Source organism: Lepisosteus platostomus (genome assembly GCF_059453375.1).
Source record: "Lepisosteus platostomus isolate fLepPlt1 chromosome 5 unlocalized genomic scaffold, fLepPlt1.hap1 SUPER_5_unloc_2, whole genome shotgun sequence".
Classification (NCBI taxonomy): domain Eukaryota; kingdom Metazoa; phylum Chordata; class Actinopteri; order Semionotiformes; family Lepisosteidae; genus Lepisosteus; species Lepisosteus platostomus.
In genome coordinates, this window is record NW_028291472.1 from 229,827 (window position 1) to 255,728 (window position 25,902).

General features: G+C 51.3%; 2 long non-coding RNA genes across 2 annotated transcripts; one reads left to right on the plus strand and one right to left on the minus strand.

The window, feature by feature from the left end:
• The first annotated feature begins 14,167 nt into the window (after nt 1–14,167).
• On the plus strand, nt 14,168–23,405 carry LOC148638283 (uncharacterized). The gene is made up of 6 exons (XR_015931080.1): nt 14,168–14,262; nt 16,479–16,534; nt 17,320–17,390; nt 21,950–22,441; nt 22,916–22,963; nt 23,335–23,405. It is a non-coding gene; the product is annotated as an uncharacterized LOC148638283 (long non-coding RNA).
• Nucleotides 20,962–21,682, minus strand: LOC148638284 (uncharacterized). Its single transcript, XR_015931082.1, has 2 exons — nt 21,553–21,682; nt 20,962–21,381 (listed from the first exon to the last, which is right to left on the minus strand). It is a non-coding gene; the product is annotated as an uncharacterized LOC148638284 (long non-coding RNA).
• Nucleotides 23,406–25,902: the final 2,497 nt, after the last annotated feature.

The window sequence follows — 25,902 nt, forward strand, 5'->3', positions numbered from 1 at the left end:
CCGTTGTGATTCTGGCAGGTGTGGGAACTCTGGGATTAGATTTCTGAATTTCGGGAAGAATGTTTCTCTAATCCCAGAGTATCTGTCACAGTGCAGTAGGAAGTGCACCTCTGTCTCTATTTCTCCCCGCTGGCAGTGGGAGCACAGCCTGTCCTCTCTGGGCAGCCAGGTCTGCCTGTGTCGCCCAGTTTCTATGGCCAGGTTGTGGTCACTGAGCCTGTACTTCGTCAGGGTCTGTTTCTGTTTGTTATTTTTTATTTTGGTCAAATATTCAGCTAGTGTGTATTGTCTGTTTAAGGTTCTGTAGCATTCCAGTTTATGTTGTGTTTGTGTGTGTGTGTCCCAGTGTGTGAGATATTGCTGTTTGATCTGTGCTGTGATGTGGTTGAGTCTGGGTTGTGGTGCTCTAGCAGTGCTGTCCTGAGGCTGGTTAGTGTCGGTGTCACTCACTGCGAGTGTGATCTCAGCAGAGTCTCTGTACTCTTGGGACACTTGACTCACCTGTCTCTCTCTTTCTCTCCCTGTGCTGTCCCTCTCCTGCCCCCTCTCTCCCTCCTCGGACTCCAGCTGGAGGAGGTACAATCACCACCTCCTGTGAGACAGAAGAAAAATAAGGTGGGTAATGCTCTGATCCTCTCTTTACATCTGTCCAGTGTCCAGTCAGTATCCAGTCAGTGTGTCTGTATGAACCCCTCTCTCTCTCTCAGTGCAGTGTTCATGTACTGGAGTGTCCAGTCAGTGTGTCTGTATGAACCCCTCTCTCTCTCTCAGTGCAGTGTTCATGTACTGGAGTGTCCAGTCAGTGTGTCTGTATGAACCCCTCTCTCTCTCTCAGTGCAGTGTTCATGTACTGGAGTGTCCAGTCAGTGTGTCTGTATTAACCCCTCTCTCTCTCAGTGCAGTGTTAATGTACTGGAGTGTCCAGTCAGTGTGTCTGTATGAACCTCTCTCTCTCTCAGTGCAGTGTTAATGTACTGGAGTGTCCAGTCAGTGTGTCTGTATGAACCCCTCTCTCTCTCAGTGCAGTGTTCATGTACTGGAGTGTCCAGTCATGTGTCTGTATGAACCCCTCTCTCTCTCAGTGCAGTGTTCATGTACTGGAGTGTCCAGTCATGTGTCTGTATGAACCCCTCTCTCTCTCTCAGTGCAGTGTTCATGTCCTGGAGTGTCCAGTCCGACTCTTAACGTGACTCTCCTGTCTCTGCTTCAGAAGCACTGGTGCGTCTTTTTAAAGTCCCTGAGCCGCGTGTCGGTGGAGACAGATGATCAGGACGAGCTGATGGAGGCGGCGGAGACCGTGGGTCAGGAGAGGAAGAGCGAGGGAGAAGAGGAGCAGGATGCCGGGAAGGACAAGTAGAGGAAGAGGAGGTGCAGGTGAGCAGACAGGGGGGCGCCGCCCGGTCATGTCTGTGATTCAAGGAGGAGTCTCCTCTTGCTGTTTGATGTCATGGTGACGTCTGTGTCTGTGTCCCTCACACCTGCAATAACAATATTCTTTCCAGGTTCCTTTCCTGGTTCTGTGCCAGCTAAGATCTGGACTGGACTGGACTGGACTGGACTGGACTGGAGTGGAGCTGAGGGACGCCAGACTGGACTGCACTGAAGCTGAGGGGCCCCAGACTGAACTGGACAGGAGCTGAGGGACACCAGACTGGACTGGACTGGAGCCTAGGGACACCAGACTGGACTGGACCGGAGCTGAGAGACACCAGACTGGACTGCACCGGAGCTGAGAGACACCAGACTGGACTGGACTGGAGCTGAGGGACCCCAGACTGTGCTGGACCTAAGCTGAGGGACCCCAGTCTGGACTGAAGCTGAGGGACCCCAGACTGTGCTGGACCAAAGCTGAGGGACACCAGACTGTGCTGGACCGAAGCTGAGGGACCCCAGTCTGGACTGCACTGGAGCTGAGGGGCCCCAGACTGGACTGGACTGAAGCTGAGGGGCCCCAAACTGGACTGGACTGAAGCTGAGGGACCCCAGACCCCAGTCTGGACTGAAGCTTGTAATTTTTGTTCTTTTGTTAAGCATCAATAAATTTTTTTTAAAAAAAATCTATTTAGCTTTTGGTTTTTTCCCTCCCCCCCCCCAAAGTTGCTGCTGGGAGAGGTGTGAGTACGGCCAGCAGGGGGCGCTCTCACCCTGCGGTCTGTGTGGGTCCTGATGCCCCAGTATAGTGACGGGGGACACTGGACTGTAAACAGGCGCCGTCAAACCGAGGTCCTGACTCTCTGTGCTCATTAACAATCCCGGGGTGTCTCTGGAGAAGAGTAGGGGTGTTACCCCAGTGTCCTGGCCTGATTCCCCCCCTGGTCTTGACCCATCATGGCCTCCTACTCACCCCCCTCTCTGAACTGGCTCCATCCCTCTGCTCTCCTCCCCACTGAGAGCTGCTGTGTGCTGAGCGGACTGGAGCATCATCCAGGTGGGGGCTGCACACTGGGGGGGCTGGAGGGGATCCCCCTGACCTGGGAAGAGCTCTGAGGGGAGGGTCCAGACATTAATTATTATTATTATTATTATTCGTGCTGCACTGGGCTTCAGTCCTGGCAGTGAGAGGGGGACTCTGTGATCAGTACAGATACTTATGACTGTATAATAATACACGATAGAAATGGAAAACAGGGTAGCGCTGTAGTCTCTTCGAAACGTTTTGAACTGTCAGAAGAAGTTTTCAGAACCCGGACTCGTGAAGGTACAGGTCTTCTCCCATCGTCCGGAGCAAGGTGTATCGTGTCCTGGTGATTTCTCCCGTTTCGAACGGAGTTTAATGTCGCATTTCTACTTTATTAGAGAGAGGCACTGAACATCCTGTGATGGACTGGTGTCCTGTCCAGGGTGTGTGAGGGTGTGTGTGTCCAGTGATGGACTGCTGTCCTGTCCAGGGTGTGTGTGTGTCCTGTGATGGACTGGTGGATCACAATATTAATTCTCCTCCTTGATTCCCTCCTTCATCGCCAGAGTGAAAGCGGGACACGGCAGTAAAAGCTCAGCCCTGCGGGTGGTGGTCCTCTCGGCCACACGGGGGCGCTGTGGCCCCACGGGGGGGGGTTATGTTCAAGTCCCGCTGGGAATCGCACTGACGGCGCGGAGTTCGTGAACGTCCCAGACACCAAGAAAACGAGAGAGAGAAAAAAGGTCGTTTTCGGGGTTCAAGAAGCAACCCCGAGATTCAGGGAGTTTCCCCGCTGAGCTTACTCTGCCGAAAACACGCAGGTTTTATTTTTTTCCCGTGCCCCCCCTCACACAGGCCGTTTCTGTAGCGTGAAGTTGTGTTTTTTTGCGCGGCGGTCGGTGAGGGGCGACATTTTATTTATTTCTTTTTTTTCCCACGGTCTGAAACAGAAACAGCCGGGTGGTGTTGTAGAGAGGTCGACGTGCCCGGTTTTCCTCGTCTGCGAAGCCCGTTTTTTTTTTTGGGGGGGGGGGGGGGGTCGTGAGGTCCCACGCAGCGCTCGGAAAAGAAAATGACGTTTCTTTTCCCCGCAGGACGGGGGGGGAACCCGTGTTTTTTGGACGTGGCGTGGCCCGAAATTTCCGCCCTTGGGCGCTAGAGGGGGGTGGAGTTTGGTCTTTCTTTGATTTGGGGGTCGGCGGGGGGGGTCTAATTTCACTGAACCAAACCCCACGGAAACCCGTGTTGGACGTGGGGGTGCTGAATGCGCCCTCGACGTGATTTTGTCTTTAAATTCAAGTGCAGCTTTTGTAAGCCTTGGGCCGGAAACAGCTGGACCCGTTTCCCCTGCCTGTCCGAGGTGGCGACTACCGGGGTCGTACAGGGACACCCGGCTGGCCGCTGAGAGTTGGAAAAATAAAATGTCCACCCAAAAAAAAACAGCAACCGTGAAAAATGACGGCCATTTTTGTTTCGCGGCCGAGCCGTGAGCGCGTCGGGGGTGACGTCACGGAGGCGTCACAATGAGCCGCCTGACGTCACAGAGCGGCGGATTCTAGCGGGGGGGCGGCGCCGGAGCCCCATGAGCTCAGAGGAGTGAAGAGAGAAGAGGAGGAAAGCGCTATATAGTCCTTTCTAAACACGTGTTTCTTCCAATAAAGTTACTTCGACTTAGATCGTTAGTTTCAACTTCAGAAACGCTCTTCAGAATCCCCGTGAAATCGGTAAGTCAGTCAAAAGTGAGAAATAACAAAATAAGTGGAGAAATACGTTGTTTTTTTTACCGTTACTCAACTCTTATGGGTGTGATCGTGCTGTAAAAAGATATTGAGAGGAGGTGCACCTCTACTCAGAGAGTGGTGGGGGTGGGGAACAAGCTGCCCAGCCCTGTGGTTGAAGCCGATACCCTGGCTTCTCTCCAGACACAGCTGAGTGAGCTCCTCCAGTCAGGACAGGAGGCTCTTCTATACACAGAGGGGGGCTGGGGTGGGGAACAAGCCGCCCAGCTGTGTGGCTCCGCCCCCTCCCCTCCCCTCTGTGACTCTGCTTGTCTCGGCAGGACGATGGACCGACAGAGATGCCGCACGGCCGTGCGCGGTCGCAGCAGGACCCGGGCCCGGCGAGGCGTCGTAAGTCCACCCCTCCCGCCCGCCGTCCAGCGTCCAGCGTCCAGCCCTCCTCCGACTGGCCTCTCCGCCCCCAGCAGCGCTCGCTGTATTATAATAATAATAATAATAATAAACTTCACTGATAGAGCACCTTTCACACACATAGCAGCGCAAAGCGCTTGACAGACCAGGTCTCACGGTAACACCTCTAGACGAGGAGAGACACTTCCAGTGGTGATCTTGACTGAGGACACGTCTCGGCTCAAGAGACAGGGTCGCGGGTCCGAGGAAAACCAAGCTGCAGGTCCATTATGGCCTTCTGAGAGCACAGATTGCCTCTGGACGTCCCACACTCTTCCTGGACACACTGTAGAGACTCACCGGTCCAGACTCTCACTGGACACACTGTACACACTCACCTGTCCACACTCTCACTGGACACACTGTACACACTCACCTGTCCACACTTTCACTGGACACACTGTACACACTCACCTGTCCAGACTCTCACTGGACAGACTGTAGAGACTCACCTGTCCAGACTCTTTCTGGACACACTGGACACACTCACCTGTCCAGACTCTCACTGGACACACTGTACACACTCACCTGTCCACACTCTCACTGGACACACTGTACACACTCACCTGTCCACACTCTCACTGGACACACTGTACACACTCACCTGTCCAGACTCTCACTGGACACACTGTACACACTCACCTGTCCACACTCTCACTGGACACACTGTACACACTCACCTGTCCAGACTCTCACTGGACAGACTGTAGAGACTCACCTGTCCAGACTCTCACTGGACACACTGTACACACTCACCTGTCCACACTCTCACTGGACACACTGTAGAGACTGCCCAAGGCCTCTAGTCTCGACACGACTGGGCTGGGCTATGTGGTCAGAGCTGTCTCGGAGATGGGCTGTTTGCGTCTTCACAGGTCACACCGGTCAGGCCGAACCCGGACTGGCAGCGGGAGAGGTCCCGGCCCAAATCCCGGTGCTTTTCCGTAAGTCTGACCCGGTCGCCTTCCGCGAGACTGGACCGGCCGCCCTGTGGTGGGCCCGGTGCCCCACATCTACCCTACAGCTCCCCACACTGACCCCTAAACTCCCGATACCCTACAGCTCCCCACACTGACCCCTAAACTCCCGATACCCTACAGCTCCCCACACTGACCCCTAAACTCCCGATACCCTACAGCTGCCCACTCTGACCCCTAAACTCCCGATACCCTACAGCTCCCCACACTGACCCCTAAACTCCCGATACCCTACAGCTCCCCACACTGACCCCTAAACTCCCGATACCCTACAGCTCCCCACACTGACCCCTAAACTCCCGATACCCTACAGCTCCCCACACTGACCCCTAAACTCCCGATACCCTACAGCTCCACACTCTGACCCCCACAGTCCTGATGGCCGAGAGGTCTCTGCTTGCTGTAGTGATTGAGTGAGCTCTGTGGACCTGACCTCTGTCTTGTGTCCTCGTTTCCAGCGTCTCCTAGTGGTCCGTCATTTCTCAAGACCTGAAGGTGAGATCTGGGGAGGAGACAGAGCACCCCCTAACACCCCTGAGCTGGGTTACAGGGTAAGACAGCTTCTTACTGTTGGACACACCTGTCCACACTCTTACTGGACACACTGTCCACACTCGCCTGTCCGGACTCTTACTGGACACACTGGACACACTCACCTGTCCAGACTCTTGCTGGACACACTGTACACACTCACCTGTCCAGACTCTTACTGTCCACACTCACCTGTCCACACTCTCACTGGACACACTGTACAGACTCGCCTGTCCACACTCTCACTGGACACACTGTACACACTCACCTGTCCAGACTCTCACTGGACACACTGGACACACTCACCTGTCCAGACTCTCACTGGACACACTGTGCACACTCACCTGTCCAGACTCTTTCTGGACACACTGTACACACTCACCAGTCCAGACTCTCACTGGACACACTGGACACACTCACCTGTCCAGACTCTCACTGGACACACTGTAGAGACTCACCTGTCCACACTCTCACTGGACACACTGTACACTCTCACCTGTCCAGACTCTCACTGGACACACTGGACACACTCACCTGTCCACACTCTCACTGGACACACTGGACACACTCACCTGTCCAGACTCTTACTGGACACACTGTACACACTCACCTGTCCACACTCTCACTGGACACACTGTCTACACTCACCTGTCCACACTCTCACTGTCCACACTCACCTGTCCAGGCGTAGTCTCATCCCCCCTGCGTTGTGTCTCCCCCTCTCCCCGCTGGACAGAATCCCGAGGTGTCTTCGTGTCTCCCCGAGCTCGTCCAGAAGCTGGAGAGGGCGGCCGAGCTGCATCTGGAGCTCCCAGAGTCGCCCGGCTCGTCCCGCTCGGGCTCGCCCGGCTCGTTCCGCTCGGTGTCCCCCCCGTCCTCGCCCGAGAGCCCCCTCCGCCCCCCGCCCCCGGCCCCCCCCTCCGGCCCCCTCCGGCCCCTGACCGCCCCGCCCCGCCGCCCCCCCTTCCTCGCCGCCATGCCCCTCGAGCCCCCCCTGCTGCCCGGGGCGGTGCCCCTGCCCCTGCCCCCACCCGTCCTGCCCCCCATCGCCCGCCCGGCCCCGCCAGGCCCCGCCTGGGGCTCCCCGGTGCGGAGGGCAAGGAGAGAGGCGGAGATGTCTGATGAGGCAAGTGGGGCAGAGTCTGTCCGTCTGTCCTTCTGTCCGTCTGTCTGTCCGTCAATCTGTCTGTCTGTCTGTCTGTCTGTCTGTCTGTCTGTCCGTCTGTCCATCTGTCCGTCCGTCTGTCCGTCCGTCTGTCCGTCTGTCTGTCTGTCTGTCTGTCCGTCTGTCTGTCTGTCTGTCCATCTGTCTGTCTGTCTGTCTGTCTGTCCTTCTGTCCATCTGTCCTGCTGTCCTTTTCTCTGTCCATCTCTCCTTCTGTCCATCTGTCCCTTTCACTGTCCTTCTGTCTTTCTGTTCTTTTCTCTGTCCATCTGTCCTTCTGACTTTCTGTTCTTTTCTCTGTCCATCTGTCCGTCTGTCTTTCTGTCAGTCTGTCCTTCTATCCTTCTATCTTTCTATCCATCTGTCCTTCTGTCCTTTTCTCTGTCCATCTTTCCTTCTGTCCATCTGTCCCTTTCACTGTCCTTCTGTCTTTCTGTTCTTTTCTCTTTCCATCTGTCCTTCTGACTTTCTGTTCTTTTCTCTGTCCATCTGTCCTTCTGTCCATCTGTCTTTCTGTCCGTCTGTCCGTCTATCCTTCTATCTTTCTATCCATCTGTCCTTCTGTCCTTTTCTCTGTCCATCTTTCCTTCTGTCCATCTGTCCCTTTCACTGTCCTTCTGTCTTTCTGTTCTTTTCTCTTTCCATCTGTCCTTCTGACTTTCTGTTCTTTTCTCTGTCCATCTGTCTGTCCGTCCATCTGTCTGTCTGTCCATCTGTCCTTCTGTCCTTTTCTCTGTCCATCTTTCCTTCTGTCCATCTGTCCCTTTCACTGTCCTTCTGTCTTTCTGTTCTTTTCTCTGTCCATCTGTCCTTCAGTCCATCTGTCTTTCTGTCCTTTTCTCTCTTTCTGTCCATCAGTCCATCTGTCCTTTTCTCTGTCTTTTTGTCCGTCTGTACTTCTCTCTTTCTGTCTTTCTGTCCTTCTGTCTGAGTCTCTGTGTTTGTCCCTCTCTCCCTGTCTCTCTCCCTGTGTCTCTCCGTGTGTCTCCCTGCTCTCTGTCTGTCCTGCGTTGTCCCAGCTGGGTCTCCCTCCCTGTGTCTCCCTGCTCTCTGTCTGTCCTGCGTTGTCCCAGCTGGGCCTGTCTCCACGGCTCTCTGCCTTCAGCTCTGTTCGCCGATGTCCCGCCAGTCCGTCTCTCTCTCAGCCTGTCTCTTGACTTGCAGGAGGAAGAGGAGGTGGAGACAGCTCCTCCGGCAGGAGAGAGGAAGGAGGTCAGTGCTGGTCCCACCCTGCCCCCTGTCCTGTCTGTGGTGGAGTTTCGCCGTCTTGTCTGTCCCTGGGTCTCAGTGTCTCTCTCTCTTTCAGCCCTGTCTGTCAGTGTCTCTCTCTCGGCCTGCTGTCTGTCTGTCCCTGCCTCTCTGTCTCTCTCTCTTTCAGCCCTGTCTGTCAGTGTCTCTCTCGGCCTGCTGTCTGCCTGTCCCTGCCTCTCTGTCTCTCTCTCTTTCAGCCCTGTCTGTCAGTGTCTCTCTCGGCCTGCTGTCTGCCTGTCCCTGCCTATCTGTCTCTCTCTCTTTCAGCCCTGTCTGTCAGTGTCTCTCTCCTCCTCCTCTCTGTCCTCAGTGTGTCTCTCTCCTCCTCCTCCTCTCTGTCCTGTGGTGTCCAGGCAGTGTGTCTCTCTCCTCCTCCTCCTCTCTGTCCTGTGGTGTCCAGTGGGTCAGTATTAGTGGGCTACACCCAGGCTCACTCCCTGCGAGTGTGATCTCAGCAGAGTCTCTGTGCTCTTGGGACACTTGACTCACCTGTCTCTCTCTTTCTCTCCCTGTGCTGTCCCTCTCCTGCCCCCTCTCTCCCTCCTCGGACTCCAGCTGGAGGAGGTCCAATCACCACCTCCTGTGAGACAGAAGAAAAAGAAGGTGGGTGATGCTCTGATCCTCTCTTTACTCCTGTCCAGTGTCCAATCAGTGTGTGTGTATGAACCCCTCTCTCTCTCAGTGCAGTGTTCATGTCCTGGAGTGTCCAGTCAGTGTGTCTGTATGAACCCCTCTCTCTCTCAGTGCAGTGTTCATGTCCTGGAGTGTCCAGTCAGTGTGTCTGTATGAACCCCTCTCTCTCTCAGTGCAGTGTTCATGTACTGGAGTGTCCAGTCAGTGTGTCTGTATGAACCCCTCTCTCTCTCAGTGCAGTGTTCATGTACTGGAGTGTCCAGTCAGTGTGTCTGTGTGAACCCCTCTCTCTCTCAGTGCAGTGTTCATGTACTGGAGTGTCCAGTCCGACTCTTAACGTGACTCTCCTGTCTCTGCTTCAGAAGCGCTGGTGCGCCCTTCTTAACTCCCTGAGCTGCGTGTCGGTGGAGCCAGAAGACCAGGACGAGCCGATGGAGACCGTAGCTCAGGAGAGGAAGAGCGAGGGAGAGGAGGAGCTGGCTGCCGGGAAGGACAAGAGGAGGAAGAGGAGGTGCAGGTGAGCAGACAGGGGGGCGGCGCCTGGTCGTGTCTGTGATTCAAGGAGGAGTCTCCTCTTGCTGTTTGATGTCATGGTGACGTCTGTGTCTGTGTCCCTCACACCTGCAATAACAATATTCTTTCCAGGTTCCTTTCCTGGTTCTGTGCCGGCTAAGATCTGGACTGGACTGGACTGGACTGGACTGGAGCTGAGGGACACCAGACGGAACTGGACAGGAGCCTAGGGACACCAGACTGGACTGGACCGGAGCTGAGAGACACCAGACTGGACTGGACTGGAGCTGAGGGACCCCAGACTGTGCTGGACCGAAGCTGAGGGACCCCAGTCTGGACCGAAGCTGAGGGACCCCAGACTGTGCTGGACCGAAGCTGAGGGACCCCAGTCTGTGCTGGGCCGAAGCTTAGGGACACCAGACTGTGCTGGACCGAAGCTGAGGGACCCCAGTCTGTGCTGGACCGAAGCTGAGGGACCCCAGACTGTGCTGGACCAAAGCTGAGGGACCCCAGTCTGGACCGAAGCTGAGGGACCCCAGTCTGTGCTGGACCGAAGCTGAGGGACCCCAGTCTGGACTGCACTGGAGCTGAGGGACACCAGACTGGACTGGAGCTGAGAGACACCAGACTGGACTGGAGCTGAGAGACACCAGACTGGACTGGAGCTGAGGGGCCCCAGACTGGACTGGACCGGAGCTGAGAGACACCAGACTGGACTGGAGCTGAGAGACACCAGACTGGACAGGACCAAAGCTGAGGGACCCCAGACTGTGCTGGACCGAAGCTGAGGGACCCCAGTCTGGACTGCACTGGAGCTGAGGGACCCCAGTCTGGACTGGACTGGAGCTGAGAGACACCAGACTGGACTGGAGCTGAGGGGCCCCAGACTGGACTGGACCGCAGCTGAGAGACACCAGACTGGACTGGACTGAAGCTTGTAATTTTTATTCTTTTGTTAAGGATCAATAAAAAAAAAATAAAAAAAAATCTGTTTAGCTTTTGGTTTTTTCCCTCCCCCCCCCCCCCCAAGGCTGCTGCTGGGAGAGGTGTGAGTGGGGCCAGCAGGGGGCGCTCTCACCCTGCGGTCTGTGGGGGTCCTGATGCCCCAGTATAGTGACGGGGGACACTGGACTGTAAACAGGCGCCGTCAAACCGAGGTCCTGACTCTCTGTGCTCATTAACAATCCCGGGGTGTCTCTGGAGAAGAGTAGGGGTGTTACCCCAGTGTCCTGGCCTGATTCCCCCCCTGGTCTTGACCCATCATGGCCTCCTAATCACCCCTCTCTCTGAACTGGCTCCATCCCTCTGCTCTCCTCCCCACTGAGAGCTGCTGTGTGCTGAGCGGACTGGAGCATCATCCAGGTGGGGGCTGCACACTGGGGGGGCTGGAGGGGATCCCCCTGACCTGGGAAGAGCTCTGAGTGGAGGGTCCAGACTTATTCATTATTATTATTATTCGTGCTGCACTGGGCTTCAGTCCTGGCAGTGAGAGGGGGACTCTGTGATCAGGACAGATACTTATGACTGTATAATAACACACGATAGAAATGGAAAACAGGGTAGCGCTGTAGTCTCTTCGAAACGTTTTGAACTGCCAGAAGAAGTTTTCACAACCCGGACTCGTGAAGGTACAGGTCTTCTCCCATCGTCCGGAGCAAGGTGTATCGTGTCCTGGTGATTTCTCCCGTTTCGAACGGAGTCCAATGTCGCGTTTCTACTTTATTAGAGAGAGGCACTGAACTTTCGGGAACGTGACATCCACCCAGTATTACTAGTAGGTTGATAAATATAAATGTTCTTTTTCCCCCCGTATTATACCTCGCGAAATATAACGATGGCCAACTCCTTAAGTCGAAATTTAAACCCTTATCAGCTACAAGACAGTCCGTCAACATCGCCGCGGCCCGAAGCGCGACCTTCGGTATGACGTTAGCCGAAGGGGGTAGGGTAATACGTCACAGCCGGGGGAAGCCCCTATCACGTGAGAGGGGTGCGGCGGGCGACGAGCCCCCGGGAGCGAAGAGAAGCTGATTTGCGTGGGGTGTGGAAACACTACACGACCGGGCAAGCGAGCCGTTTTTTTTTGTTTTGTTTTTTCCAGAACATCAGAACAACCGCAGAGATGACCATCGATCCACCTCCGGACGTTTCCTTTTTTGTCCTCTTTGGCCTCCAAGATAAAAAAAAAACTGGGATCCATCGTGGCGTTGCCAAATTAAAACGTCAACCAATTTTTCGCGCTTTCGTGCTGTCCATGATGAAACCGTCATGGTTGTGTAAGGATACGTTACGTCACGGACCGGCGGCGCTCGGACGTGAGGAGTACCGTCACGTTTTTGAAACGGGCATGTCAGACAAGATCTCTGACAAGATCTCCGAAAAACCCAAACCTGTAAGATGCAATTTCAATTCAGGTTTTTTATATAGCACCTTTCACAACAAGAATGCCCCAAGGCTCCGAACAAAGGAGTTGTTCCACACCCCCCCCCACCCTCTGTGTACAGTAGAACCCTCTGTCCTGACTGGAGGAGCTCACCCAGCTGTGTCTGGAGAGAAGCCAGGGTATCAGCTTCAACCACAGGTCTGGGCAGCTTGTTCCCCACCTCCACCACCCTCTGTGTACAGTAGAGCCTCCTGTCCTGACTGGAGGAGCTCACCCAGCTGTGTCTGGAGAGAAGCCGGGGTATAGGCTTCAACCACAGGGCTGGGCGGCTTGTTCCCCACCTCCACCACCCTGTGTACAGTAGAGCCTCCTGTCCTGACTGGAGGAGCTCACCCAGCTGTGTCTAGAGAGAAGCCAGGGTATCGGCTTCAACCACAGGGCTGGGCGGCTTGTTCCCCACCCCCACCACTCTCTGTGTACAGTAGAGCCTCCTGTCCTGACTGGAGGAGCTCACCCAGCTGTGTCTGGAGAGAAGCCAGGGTATCGGCTTCAACCACAGGGCTGGGCAGCTTGTTCCCCACCCCCACCCCCTTCTGTGTACAGTAGAGCCTCCTGTCCTGACTGGAGTGACAGTAGAGACGGGGTTCATGGGTTATCTGGAGGGGGACTTCGCTCCAACAAAACGCCCAGCCCTGCTGCTCCTACCTCGGACGGAAGACACTTTCCCCAGCTGCTTCATCGTCTTCTCCCTGCGGGAGACCGGCCGCCTGCCGGATCGGGGGGCGCTGTCGTCGGGGCGGGCCGCGGCCCCCTACGTCGAGGGTCTTTCGGGGGGCGCCCTGCTCGACGTCTGCACCGGCCCCGCGTTCTCTGCCGCCGCCACCACCACCACCACCGGCGTCCTGTCCAGGGTGTGTGAGTGAGTGTGTGTGTGCCCTGTGATGGACTGGTGTCCTGTCCAGGTTGTGTGAGTGTGTGTGTGTGTGTCCTCTGATGGACTGGTGTACTGTCCAGGGTGTGTGAGTGAGTGTGTGTGTGTCCTGTGATGGACTGGTGTCCTGTCCAGGTTGTGTGAGTGTGTGTGTGTGTGTCCTCTGATGGACTGGTGTACTGTCCAGGGTGTGTGAGTGAGTGTGTGTGTGTCCTGTGATGGACTGGTGTCCTGTCCAGGGTGTGTGAGTGAGTGTGTGTATGTCCTGTGATGGACTGGTGTCCTGTCCAGGCTGTGTGAGTGTGTGTGTCTGTGTGTCCTGTGATGGACTGGTGTCCTATCCAGGGTGTGTGTGTGTCCTGTGAGGGACTGGTGTCCTGTCCAGGGTGTGTGAGTGTGTGTGTGTGTGTGTGTGTGTGTGTGTGTGTGTGTGTGTGTGTGTGTGTGTGTGTCTTGTGATGGACTGGTGTCCTATCCGGGGTGTGTGTGTTTCCTGTGATGGACTGGGTTCTGTCCAGGGAGTGTGAGTGAGTGTCTGTGTGTCCTATTATGGTCTGGTGTCCTGTCCAGGGTGTGTGAGTGTGTGTGTCTGTGTGTCCTGTGAGGGACTGGTGTCCTATCCAGGTTGTGTGTGTGTGTCCTGTGAGGGACTGGTGTCCTGTCCAGGGTGTGTGAGTGAGTGTGTGTGTGTGTCCTGTGAGGGACTGGTGTCCTATCCAGGGTGTGTGTGTGTCCTGTGATGGACTGGTGTCCTGTCCAGGGTGTTTGAGTGAGTGTGTGTGTGTCCTGTGATGGACTGGTGTCCTGTCCAGGGTGTGTGAGTGTGTGTGTCTGTGTGTCCTGTGATGGACTGGTGTCCTATCCAGGGTGTGTGTGTGTCCTGTGATGGACTGGTGTCCTGTCCAGGGTGTGTGAGTGTGTGTGTCTGTGTGTCCTGTGATGGACTGGTGTCCTATCCAGGGTGTGTGTGTGTCCTGTGATGGACTGGTGTCCTGTCCAGGGTGTGTGAGTGAGTGTCTGTGTGTCCTGTGATGGACAGATGGTACCCAGCCTGGACACCCATGAGACACTGGCTTCCTCAGAAGACTCTCACGGAGGGCACACTGTCCCTAACCCGGGTCCAGAAGAAACTACAGTGATCTATAATTCCTGCGCCTCGGAAGGGTTTATGACGTTTATGTCCGGCGCCCGCGCCCGCGGACCGGCGGTTCGGCGTCGCGCTCCGCAGCTCGAGCTTCGGTGCGAGGCAGGGCGGGAGGGAGTCGATGTGGCCTCGGCGCCATCTTTGCTGGTGAGTCAATTGTGACCGTTGCGGTACAATAAACCATCAATAAACCTTTTCCCACCCCGACCAGTATTTCTGTTGCGGCTCACGTCCCTTACAATCGACAAACTATAAAAAAACAGTAGCCCTTCGCAACATTACACGCCATTTTTTTTTATTTTAAACGTCCGTTAGATACGCAGGTGGCTCGATACCTGTCTTAACCTCGCCGGCTTCTTTATACCGGCCAGTGAATTTTATTTGGGGTCCCTCAGAATTGTGACAGAAATGTCAGTGAAACACAATAAAAAACGAAACTTTTTTTTTAAAGGCGATGAATGGATTTTAAGAGTAACCGTGTAGCGACTGACGTAAGGAAAAAAAAGTTGTCTTTCCCTACGAAGACCTTTTGGTACAGGACTTTCTTTAAATATCAGTTGTGCATAGCGTTTTACAAAAAGTTGATGATGATCTTGGAGAGAATTGCAAAGGAAAATTGAGATAACTACCAAAACATTACGTGTGAAACGACAGGACAGAACTTTGAACCCACAAAGAAACAAAGGTATGAAATATTGCCTCGTCATGGGGGGTTGATAATTGTAATAAGTGTTCCTAATTTTCGTAAAGAAATGTATATTATGGGAGTCACACGTGAGATTTAGTGTATATACGTTTCATATTGTGCATATATACGGGGTTAAAAAGTGGAATGAGTATGATTATAAACTCGTGTGTCCTATAATCAGATAATTTTTTAACAAGCTTTGATTAGACAGGTGAAAAACAACATCATAATATATTTTCACGTCTGAATATCAGCTTCTCCCCTCTGGCCAACATTTCAGGGCTCCCAGGTGTAGATCCCAAATTGAAACAAATATTCATTTGTTACCCAGTTAAACAGTTAATAGAAGTGAGTGACCAGGGTAAATAAAGGTGGGTCAGTGTAAACTGTTTATTCTGGACCAGACTTCGTCATGTGTGATATGTCATGACTTCTTATATTAAGTTTTATCTTTATATTTAGTTCTACATGTGTAATAGATGCGATATGTGTCCATAAAAAGGTTTCTCCAGGGGAAAATCAAGTTGGTTTTAAAACTGTGTTTCCTTTGTAGGGTACGTTTGCATTCCAAGTGTGGGGTTTTTGCCTTTTTATCATATTTTGGATGTGAATCTGTGGTATTTTTGCTGAGACAAGTTGCCTTTCTTATACGCGGAGGGATCTTCTCGTGAGATGTCCGCCCGGTCCATTTCTGAGCTCAGTATAAGGTGTAGAAAGGATGACTGTCATCATAACCCGCCTCTCACCCAGGTGTGGAATAATGTTGTGATTATTGCTTCAGCAATAACATGCTGATTGCATGTTTCTAGATGGGTATAACAGAGATCTCAACTACTGAGGGGCTGAGCTATATAATTGCTAACACTTATATAGCGCTTTTCTGGACACCCCACTCAATGCACTGCATAGGAAATGGGGTATCCCTCTACCGCCACCAATGTACAGCCCCCACCTGGATGATGCGACGGCAGCCATAGTGCGCCAGAACGCTCCCCACACACCAGCTCTCAGTGGGGAGGAGAGCAGAGGGATGAAGCCAGTTCAGAGAGGGGGGTTATTAGGAGGCCATGATTGGTAAGGGCCAATGGGAAATTTGGCCAGGACGCCTGGGTTATACCCCTACTCTTTTCGAGAGACGCCCTGGGATTTTTAATGACCACAGAGAGTCAGGACCTCGGTTTTACGTCTCATCCGAAGGACGGCGCCTGTTTACAGTATAGTGTCCCCCGTCACTATACTGGGGTATCAGACCGCAGGGTGAGCGCCCCCCTGCTGTCCCACTAACACCTCTTCCACCTCTTATTAGCCAATGAAAAATGGTAGCTTCCTCAGAGACACCGCAGGAAGACAGGAGTTTGTGATGAAAGTTCATGTGGGATGGCCACACCCTAGTTCGGTCAGACTCGGCTGTCGATATTTTAGCAATCACTCCTGACTCCTCTCCTGAAACACTGTCAATACTGCACGTGATCCCCCTCTCTCCCTCGCGTCCCTCTCTCACCCCGTCTCCACCTGTGTAGCTGCCCCCCCTGGTCACTCCTGCTCGCTGTGCAGGGGGGGTCCCAGCCTCCTCGTCCTCTGGCCAGGAGCCCTCAGCCAAGCGGGTTCAGCCAGATCATCACTCCATGATCCTTTCAGTATGCTAAATTCCTGGTGTTGTTTTTTTTCTCCCCAGAAAACTGACTGTCCTCCCCACCTCTGCGCTAAGTGGACGTTTACAGGTGTTTACAGGTAATACTTCAGACTGGTCGGTCTCACCTCAGGGTGTCTGGGCGTTTGATATTATACAGTTGCAATGCTGAGGCCTGTGACTGTGATGCTGTAAGGCTACAGGAGTCTCTCTGGAGATCCTGAGTGATTTCCGGCGTTCGTGCGGAAACACAGCCCCACCCTCACGCGATGTCCAGTCCGCAGAATTTCCTGGAGACGTGGTCTCACCGATGGGCGACCCCGCCAGCGAGACACTAGCTGAGGCACGATGTTCTGTACGGTTCAGTTAATTAGACGCGCACAGATGTTGAGCTCATCGTCCTTTTAATTGTGCCATCTATGCTAACTGTAGCCGAGATCGAACTATCAAGGTGACAGATCAATAATTTTAAATTAAATAGATGCATGATATTGCTAGCGCTGATACAAGAGGCAAGTCAGAGGAACTGAACACAGAATGGATAAGAGTCGCAGTGAGTGAGAGAGGAATGAGCTAAATTATTTAAGAGAATTAAAACACTGAAGAACAGGAGACACAGTGAGAGAGAGGAGATCACAGAGAATCCCTCAGTAACAAACCCACAGGACAGGAGACACAGCGAGAGAGAGGAGATCGCAGGAAATACCTCAGTTTTAAGTGCAGACAACCGGACAGGAGACAGAGTGAGGAAGAGTAAATGAAACACAGTAGGATTGATAGGAGACGGGTTATGAAGAGATGGGACACATCTCTTCATAAAGAGATGTGTCTCCCATCTCGCTGAACTCGCTGGCTGAGTTAATTGACGCTGCTGTTTCTTTGGCAGATGAAGTCGGGGTCCAGAGTTTCGCTGACGTGGCAGAACCGTCCCAGCTCGGTTTCCTCCGATTCCTGCAGGTCAGTGCCCCTTCAGTCAGACCCTGTGTTCGGGGAGACACACAGGGAAGTCGCACACTGTGAAAAAAGGCTCCAGAGACATCGCTGATCCACAGAATAGCTCCTGAGCATTTGTGCACCTTTTGGAATTCTTCACGTATAGTGAAAGGTGAAAATAAAACCAAGAATGGGTGACGCGTCTTTACACAGAGGCGGGTGGGGAACAAGCTGCCCAGCCTTGTTGTTGATGCCGATACCCTGGCTTCTCTGCAGATACAGGAGGATGAAATCATGGGTCCAATTAATCACTAACTACCAGACAGGCTTGAAAAACCGAATGGCGTTCTCTCGTTTTTAACCTTTCTTCAGTTCTTAGAAAACCTGCACGCAGAAAAAAAATAATTTGCATTTTTTACTACTTCCAAGGATCAGGTCTGTGGGTATTTAAATCTGACTAGAATGTGTATTGTTCAATATCTCTTGTTCACTATCAGTGTTGTTGTTTTTAGTGTCATTCTCATTACTCCTGTGGGTTTTATACTGTGGTAAAGAGTTAAAAAAGTCCTCACTTTGTGCTGCTCTCGGTTTGTTGACGGTGGCGTACTCCACATTACTGTTGGGTAGTGTGATGTCTGTAGAGAACAGGATACGGGTCAATACTTATGTTAACTTATACTATACAGGATAAGACTTACATTAACACCATACTGAACAACAGGGCTCACTGTTCACACGCGTATTGACACTGTTCAGACGACAGGACTCACTGTTCACGCTTGTATTCACGCTGTACACAACAGCAGGACTCACTATTATTACAAATGTTCACACTTGTGTTAAAACTGGACAGAGCAGCAAGAAGTTATCATGATGTTTTATTTCTGCTAGTTTAATAGATAGAAGTAAAAGATCCTCACTTTGTGCAGCTCGGGGTTTGTTGACTGTGGAGTATTCAACAGCAGTATCTGTCTGTGTTAATTCTGCAAAGAATAAAACACGTGTTCTCACCCGTTAACATTGTGCAGAGCAAGAGGGAATTCAATGAGTTAACACTGTACAGAACCGGACTCACTGTTCACACTCGTATTGACACTGTACAAAACCGGACTCACTGTTCACACTCGTATTGACACTGTACTGAACAACAGGACTCACTGTTCACACTCATATTGACACTGTACTGAACAACAGGACTCGCTGTTCACACTCGTATTGACACTATACTGAACAACAGGACTCACCGTTCACACTTCTATTGATACTTTTTTGATCAACAGGACTCAGTGTTCACACTCATGTCGATACTTATCACACTCGTATTGACACTGTACTGAACAACAGGACTCATTGTTCACACTCGTATTGACACTATACTGAACAACAGGACTCACCGTTCACACTTATTGATACTTTTTTGATCAACGGGACTCACTGTTCACACTCGTGTCGACACTGTTCACACTCGTATTGACACTGTACTGAACAACAGGACTCGTGTTGACACCGTTCACACTCGAATCGACGCTGCTCACACTCGTGTCGACACTTGACACTCGTATCCAGTAATGATTGCCCAACCCACCACTTAGCAGAGCTCCCATTGAACTGGCCCTGATTATACAATGCAAGGAGAAGTCTTCTAAGCCAATACTTGTAACCAGAAAGAGGCTGTATTTCAGTTATACAATATACAAAACAATACCATTTAACACAAAGATATATTCCACACCTCAGCATGCACATGATGAGATTCTTGATATTAGATTAGTAAAAACAATATCAATGCACTGAGAGACGCTTAAGAATAAAGATGCATCTGCCTGACTGCATTTTAGTTTTAAAAGGTTATCAGCAAATGCATTTAAAAGTAAAAAATGTAAAGTCTTACCTCTTGATCGTAGTGGTGATTCAATATCCAGGACCTTAGTCAAGTCTCAGAGTTACTGTACCTCCTGTCTCGATTGCAGGTGAAAAGTGAAAGGTATATTGCACTCAGCAGAAAGTGACCCCGAGCAAAGACTCCACCCCTCCCAGAAAACAGCACTTCCCTTTGGCAAAGCAGTGGGTGGAGGAAGCCTTTGCTACCATTATCAAACACAGAAATCGTTATAATTTAATTTTAAAAACATGGCTAAGCATGGGTTTAAAGTATATTCAACAGTGCAGGTGCATTCAAAGAAATAGAGTTTCCCAAGCACTCGGAAAGAATTACCATTTCCAAAGATGTCTAGTCTCAAGCATTAACATCCAAAGTACCTGTCTTCGCTGGGGCAGGAAGTTTGCCAAGCCACCTGAAAGAATTACCATTTCAAAAGATGTCTGTTGTAAGCCAGGTTCAATCATTACCATCCAAAGTATCGGTCTTCCCTTGGGGCAAGAGGGTTTCCTGTGTGTCTAGGATGTGTACTTCCCTTAAATAAAGGATGAATATGGGTACCATAGGTATTAAATCTCCCAAAGCTCAGAGTTAAACTAAAAAACCCTTGGTGAGTGTGTTATAACATGGATGGGTATTTATAGTCCAGTGCCTCCTATTTTACTAGAGATTCTGTTTGGGATTCAGAACTCGGGATCAAAATACTCCTAGGTACAGAGTAATTTTCACACCTTCCTGCTACCATGATCAGAGCAGTATTAGATTAAATTTGTCATTTATTGAAAGCCCAGATTTTAACAATCATTTTCATTTGAACTTACTTTTTTCAAAGAAGGATCTGAGGTTCACTTCTTGAATTAAATCTTTTGACAAGAGGTAAGACTTCTATTTTACATTTAAACCCATGTTTAGCTGTGTTTTTTAGATTTAACTGAACCAATTTCTGTGTGTGATAATGTCCTTGAATTCTGACAACATCACACTAAATTACATGATATAAAACAGCTAATGTTTCTAGAGATAAAGTTTCTGGGATGCTTCTAATTACTTTGCATTACCAGGGACAGTTTAATTCACCTTGTACAGTACTGAAAGACCAAAATGCTTTTTTTTAAAGTTATTTAACATTTTATAGAACTTTGTCTACTATGGCAACATGATGAGCTTGGTGAAACTTGGAAAAATACTGCTTGGCCACTTATCTTAGGATAAAGATAGGATAAAGGTTTATCTTTTGCACCTACCTGCCCCCCAGGGAAGGCCAATGCTTTCTACGTTGATGGTTCCCTACAGTAGACTGTACCTCATCTTCAAAGGTAATGTATATTGACCCAAATCAGTTTTGGAATCCAATCTACTGACGAGATGGAGCACATCCTTTTTTCAGGATTTTAGCATCATACGTTTAGTATATTTAGTCCCTAATGCTGAAAGAAATGATCATTTGTTTAACACGCACGGGTCTGTCTCAAAGGATGCAGTGCTCCTGAAAGGGCTCTCAAACCCTGCATTTCAGATGCCTAGCTGTATCCCTCACATGTGGCACCTCAGAATGACTTCTAACCTTACCTGTGGTGTCTTCAGTCCCTATTGCTCAATGCATGGTGTACGTACTACATACATGTGTCTTGAGAATGAGGAATGGGCCCCTGAGACAGTCATTTGCCTGTTTCACAAATGATCGTATTTTACTAGAGATTCTGTTTGGGATTCAGATGTGCATTCGGATTTATTGGTACATGCCCAGGGCAGTAAGCAGTCTGAGGATTTATTTCCAGACAGCATAGAGCAGTGAAGCAGTGAAGTAGTGCATAAAGCATAAGAAATCATTTATTACATTAATATATGTGAAAATAACATTTTAGCATCATACGTTTAGTATATTTAGTCCCTAATGCCAAGGACTCCAGCAGTCTTACAACCACTGCCCTGTTTGCCTCGCCAGACCCGATCTCTATTCTGTTGTAATCCACGATGTTCTTCAGGTGATTTATCATGTCCTTCCTCGCCTGTTGAGAGGCCATCCTGATCTCTTCTGCCGTGGCGTGCTTCATACACGCCCTCTTCAAGTGAGCAGGAAGCCGATCAAAAGTATTCAGGCATATCTTGCACACCAGGGGAATCCTCGTGGGTTTCCTTTGAAAATAAATAATACCATCTGTGTATAGAAACAAGCTAAGACTGATTTCTTAAATTATCCTTAATTTTCTCTCTCATAGTTTGAGCATAATGATTTTATTGTATTTATATAAGAATTGCTCATTGCTCCAAAATAAATAATGGTTTCATAAAAAAGTGAACACTTACTTGGTCTCAGTCACAGACTTTCCAATGGAAGCCATTGTGGAGTTCAGCAACTGCAGGTCCTAGAAGTGGGGAAGGAATTTTAAAAGAGAAATTGAATTACAAAACAGAAGGAATGGCTGAGGGATCACTGAAATATATATATATACAAATTCCAAAGACTGAGTCCATATCTCCTTTAGGTGAGGAAAGACTGGATCAAACAAAAACAACATTTGAAGTGAATTGCAAATGTATTGAGTTGTGATGCAACTGTAACTTGAACCTAACATGACTGGGGCGTGCATTTTTGAAATTGCATTTTCACAGCTGAAATACAAAATGAAGCTGATCGCAGTCCAAACTCAAGGTATTGTTGTAAAACTAAATATTCAACATGTTTCTACCTGTCCCTTTTCAGCTCACTCAGAAGTCCACAGCCTGCAGCCTGGTGCCTCTCTGTCTCTCCCCCTCCACACTGCTGGTCCAGTGGAGGTGCTGTTTGATCCTGCAGGATCTGTCCAGTCTCGTATAGTCTTACTGAGCAGCGCAGGGCTCCCTGGCCCCAGGTACGAACAGTGAGTGTCAGTGCAGAACAGCTCTCTGACACTCCGCTCCCTCACTCCAGCTGATCAGGGCAACTACACAGTGTGATCGTCACTGTGGGCGGTGAGCAGGTCTACAGTAGGGTCACTAGAGGGCTCTATATTCTTGACAGAGTGTGTTCTTCTATCATCCTCTGTCCTGATTGTCTTTCAGCTCACAGAGACACTGTCACCCTGCAGCCTGAAGCCTCTCTGTCTGTCCCTCTGTTCACTGGAGAGCCAGTGGGGGTGCTGTTTGATCCTGCAGGAGGTGGAAACTGGACCTCAGTGTGTTCTGTCCAGAACAGCACAGCCAGCTGTGTCCCCCAGTACAGTTTTTTTTTGATGATTAGCCATATGTTGATTATAATATTGTACATAATGTATAATTTGAACTCGATATTTTTCAGGAGTGAATGATTGTACATTTTCAGAATAAATTTCGAAACCAAATTATTGTCCCTCGATCTCTGTCTCTCTCTCGTCCTGCTGTCTGTCTGTCCCTGCCTCTCTGTCTCTCTCTTTCAGCCCCGTCTGTCAGTCTGTCTGTCCCTCGATCTGTCTCTCTCTCTCTCCTTCCTCTCTCTCTCTCGGTTTGTTTGTCCCTCAATCTCAATCTTTCTCTTTGCCTGCTGTCTTTCTGTGCCTTCATCTTTGTCTCTCTCTCTCCTTCCTTTCTGTCTGTCTCTCTGTCTGTCCTGCGTTGTCCCAGCTGGGCCTGTCTCCCCGGCTCTCTGCCTTCAGCTCTGTTCGCCGATGTCCCACCAGCCCGTCTCTCTCTCAGCCTGTCTCTTGACTTGCAGGAGGAAGAGGAGGTGGAGACAGCTCCTTCGGCAGGAGAGAGGAAGGAGGTCAGTGCTGGTCCCACCCTGCCTCCTGTCCTATCTGTGGTGGAGTTTCGCCATCTTGTCTGTCCCTGGGTCTCAGTGTTTCTCTCTCTTTCAGCCCTGTCTCTCAGTGTCTCTCTCCTCCTCCTCTCTGTCCTCAGTGTCTCTCTCTTCTCCTCCTCTCTGTCCTGTGGTGTCCAGGCAGTGTGTCTCTCTCCTCCTCCTCCTCTCTGTCCTGTGGTGTCCAGTGGGTCAGTATTAGTGGGCTACACCCAGGCTCACTCACTGCGAGTGTGATCTCAGCAGAGTCTCTGTGCTCTTGGGACACTTGACTCACCTGTCTCTCTCTTTCTCTCCCTGTGCTGTCCCTCTCCTGCCCCCTCTCTCCCTCCAAGGACTCCAGCTGGAGGAGGTCCAATCACCACCTCCTGTGAGACAGAAGAAAAAGAAGGTGGGTAATGCTCTGATCCTCTCTTTACTCCTGTCCAGTGTCCAGTCAGTGTGTCTGTATGAACCCCTCTCTCTCCCAGTGCAGTGTTCATGTACTGGAGTGTCCAGTCAGTGTGTCTGTATGAACCCCTCTCTCTCTCAGTGCAGTGTTCCTGTACTGGAGTGTCCAGTCATGTGTCTGTATGAACCCCTCTCTCTCTCAGTGCAGTGTTCATGTACTGGAGTGTCCAGCCATGTGTCTGTATGAACCCCTCTCTCTCTCTCAGTGCAGTGTTCATGTCCTGGAGTGTCCAGTCCGAGTCTTAACGTGACTCTCCTGTCTCTGCTTCAGAAGCGCTGGTGCATCTTTTTGAAGTCCCTGAGCTGCATGTCGGTGGAGACAGAAGATCAGGACGAGCCAATGGAAGTGGCGGAGACCGTAGCTCAGGAGAGGAAGAGCGAGGGAGAGGAGGAGCAGGCTGCCGGGAAGGACAAGAAGAGGAAGAGGAGGTGCAGTTGAGCAGACGGGGGCGCCGCCCGGTCGTGTCTGTGATTCAAGGAGGAGTCTCCTCTTGCTGTTTGATGTCATGGTGACGTCTGTGTCTGTGTCCCTCACACCTGCAATAACAATATTCTTTCCAGGTTCCTTTCCTGGTTCTGTGCCTGCTAAGATCTGGACTGGATTGGACTGGTTCGGAGCTGAGGGACACCAGACGACTGGACTGGACAGTCCAGCTAAGATCTGGACTGGACTAGACTGGACTGGAGCTGAGGGACACCAGACTGCGCTGGACCGGAGCTGAGAGACACCAGACTGCGCTGGACCGGAGCTGAGGGACACCAGACTGCGCTGGACCGAAGCTGAGGGACCCCAGACTGTGCTGGACCGAAGCTGAGGGACACCAGACTGGACTGGACTGGAGCTGAGGGGCCCCAGACTGGACTGCACTGGAGCTGAGGGACCCCAGACTGGACTGGACCGGAGCTGAGGGACCCCAGACTGTGCTGGACCAAAGCTGAGGGACCCCAGTCTGTGCTGGACCAAAGCTGAGGGACCCCAGTCTGGACTGGACTGAAGCTGAGGGACCCCCGTCTGGACTGGACTGAAGCTGCGGGGCCCCAGACTGGACTGAAGCTGAGGGGACCCATTCTGTACTGGACTGAAGCTGAGGGGCCCCAGACTGGACTGGACTGAAGCTGAGGGACCCCAGACTGGACTGTGGAAAACTTTCACATTATCTCCACCTGAGTCCTCAGATCGTCTGCATGACCTTGTATTATTAAGTATTATTTTAAGGTCCTGTGATGATCGGAAGATGGGGGGTCACTAAATAAACCCTTGACATTGATCTGTATTGTAATTTTTGTTCTTTTGTTAAGCATCAATAAAAAAATTAAAAAAAAATCTGTTTAGCTTTTGTTTCCCCCCCCCGGAACAATGAACAGAGTCTGTCGTTTTCTTTCATCCCGGAGAGTTTGTGGTTGATGGATTGAGGCCGAGAGCCCTCGTCTTCGGCGTGCCACCAGTTGGCGGGGATATAGCAGGGGGGGGCATCGTGTCCAATACTCCTTGAAACGAGACAGATTTCAAGCCACCTCCGTCTGAAGAGCAGGAAGTCGACCACGAAGTCCAGGGTGTCCTAGGAAGCTCTTTAGCCATCGTTTGCCCAGCAGCCATCTCACCCTGCAGCTCCCAGCTGGCAGCCCCCTCCCCACTGGAGCCCAGCAGGTGGGAGCCTGGTCAGTACCTGGAGGGGAGACTCCTGGGAAAAACTGAGGTTGCTGCTGGGAGAGGTGTTAGTAGGGCCAGCAGGGGGCGCTCACCCTGCGGACTGTGTGGGTCCTTATGCCCCAGTATAGTGACGGGGGACACTGGACTGTAAACAGGCGCCGTCCTTCGGATGAGACGTCAAACCGAGGTCCTGTCTCTCTGTGCTCATTAACAATCCCGGGGTGTTTCTGGAGAAGAGTAGGGGTGTTACCCCAGTGTCCTGGCCTGATTCCCCCCCTAGTCTTGACCCATCATGGCCTCCTAATCACCCCTCTCTCTGAACTGGCTCCATCCCTCTGCTCTCCTCCCCACTGAGAGCTGCTGTGTGCTGAGCGGACTGGAGCATCATCCAGGTGGGGGCTGCACACTGGGGGGGCTGGAGGGGATCCCCCTGACCTGGGAAGAGCCATGAGTGGAGGGTCCAGACTTATTAATTATTATTATTATTCGTGCTGCACTGGGCTTCAGTCCTGGCAGTGAGAGGGGGACTCTGTGATCAGTACAGATACTTATGACTGTATAATAATACACGATAGAAATGGAACACAGGGTAGCGCTGTAGTCTCTTCGAAACGTTTTGAACTGCCAGAAGAAGTTTTCACAACCCGGACTCATGAAGGTACAGGTCTTCTCCCTTCGGCCGGAGCAAGGTGTATCGTGTCCTGGTGATTTCTCCCGTTTCGAATGGAGTTTAATGTCGCATTTCTACTTTATTAGAGAGAGGCACTGAACTTTGGGGAACGTGACATCCACCCAGTATTAC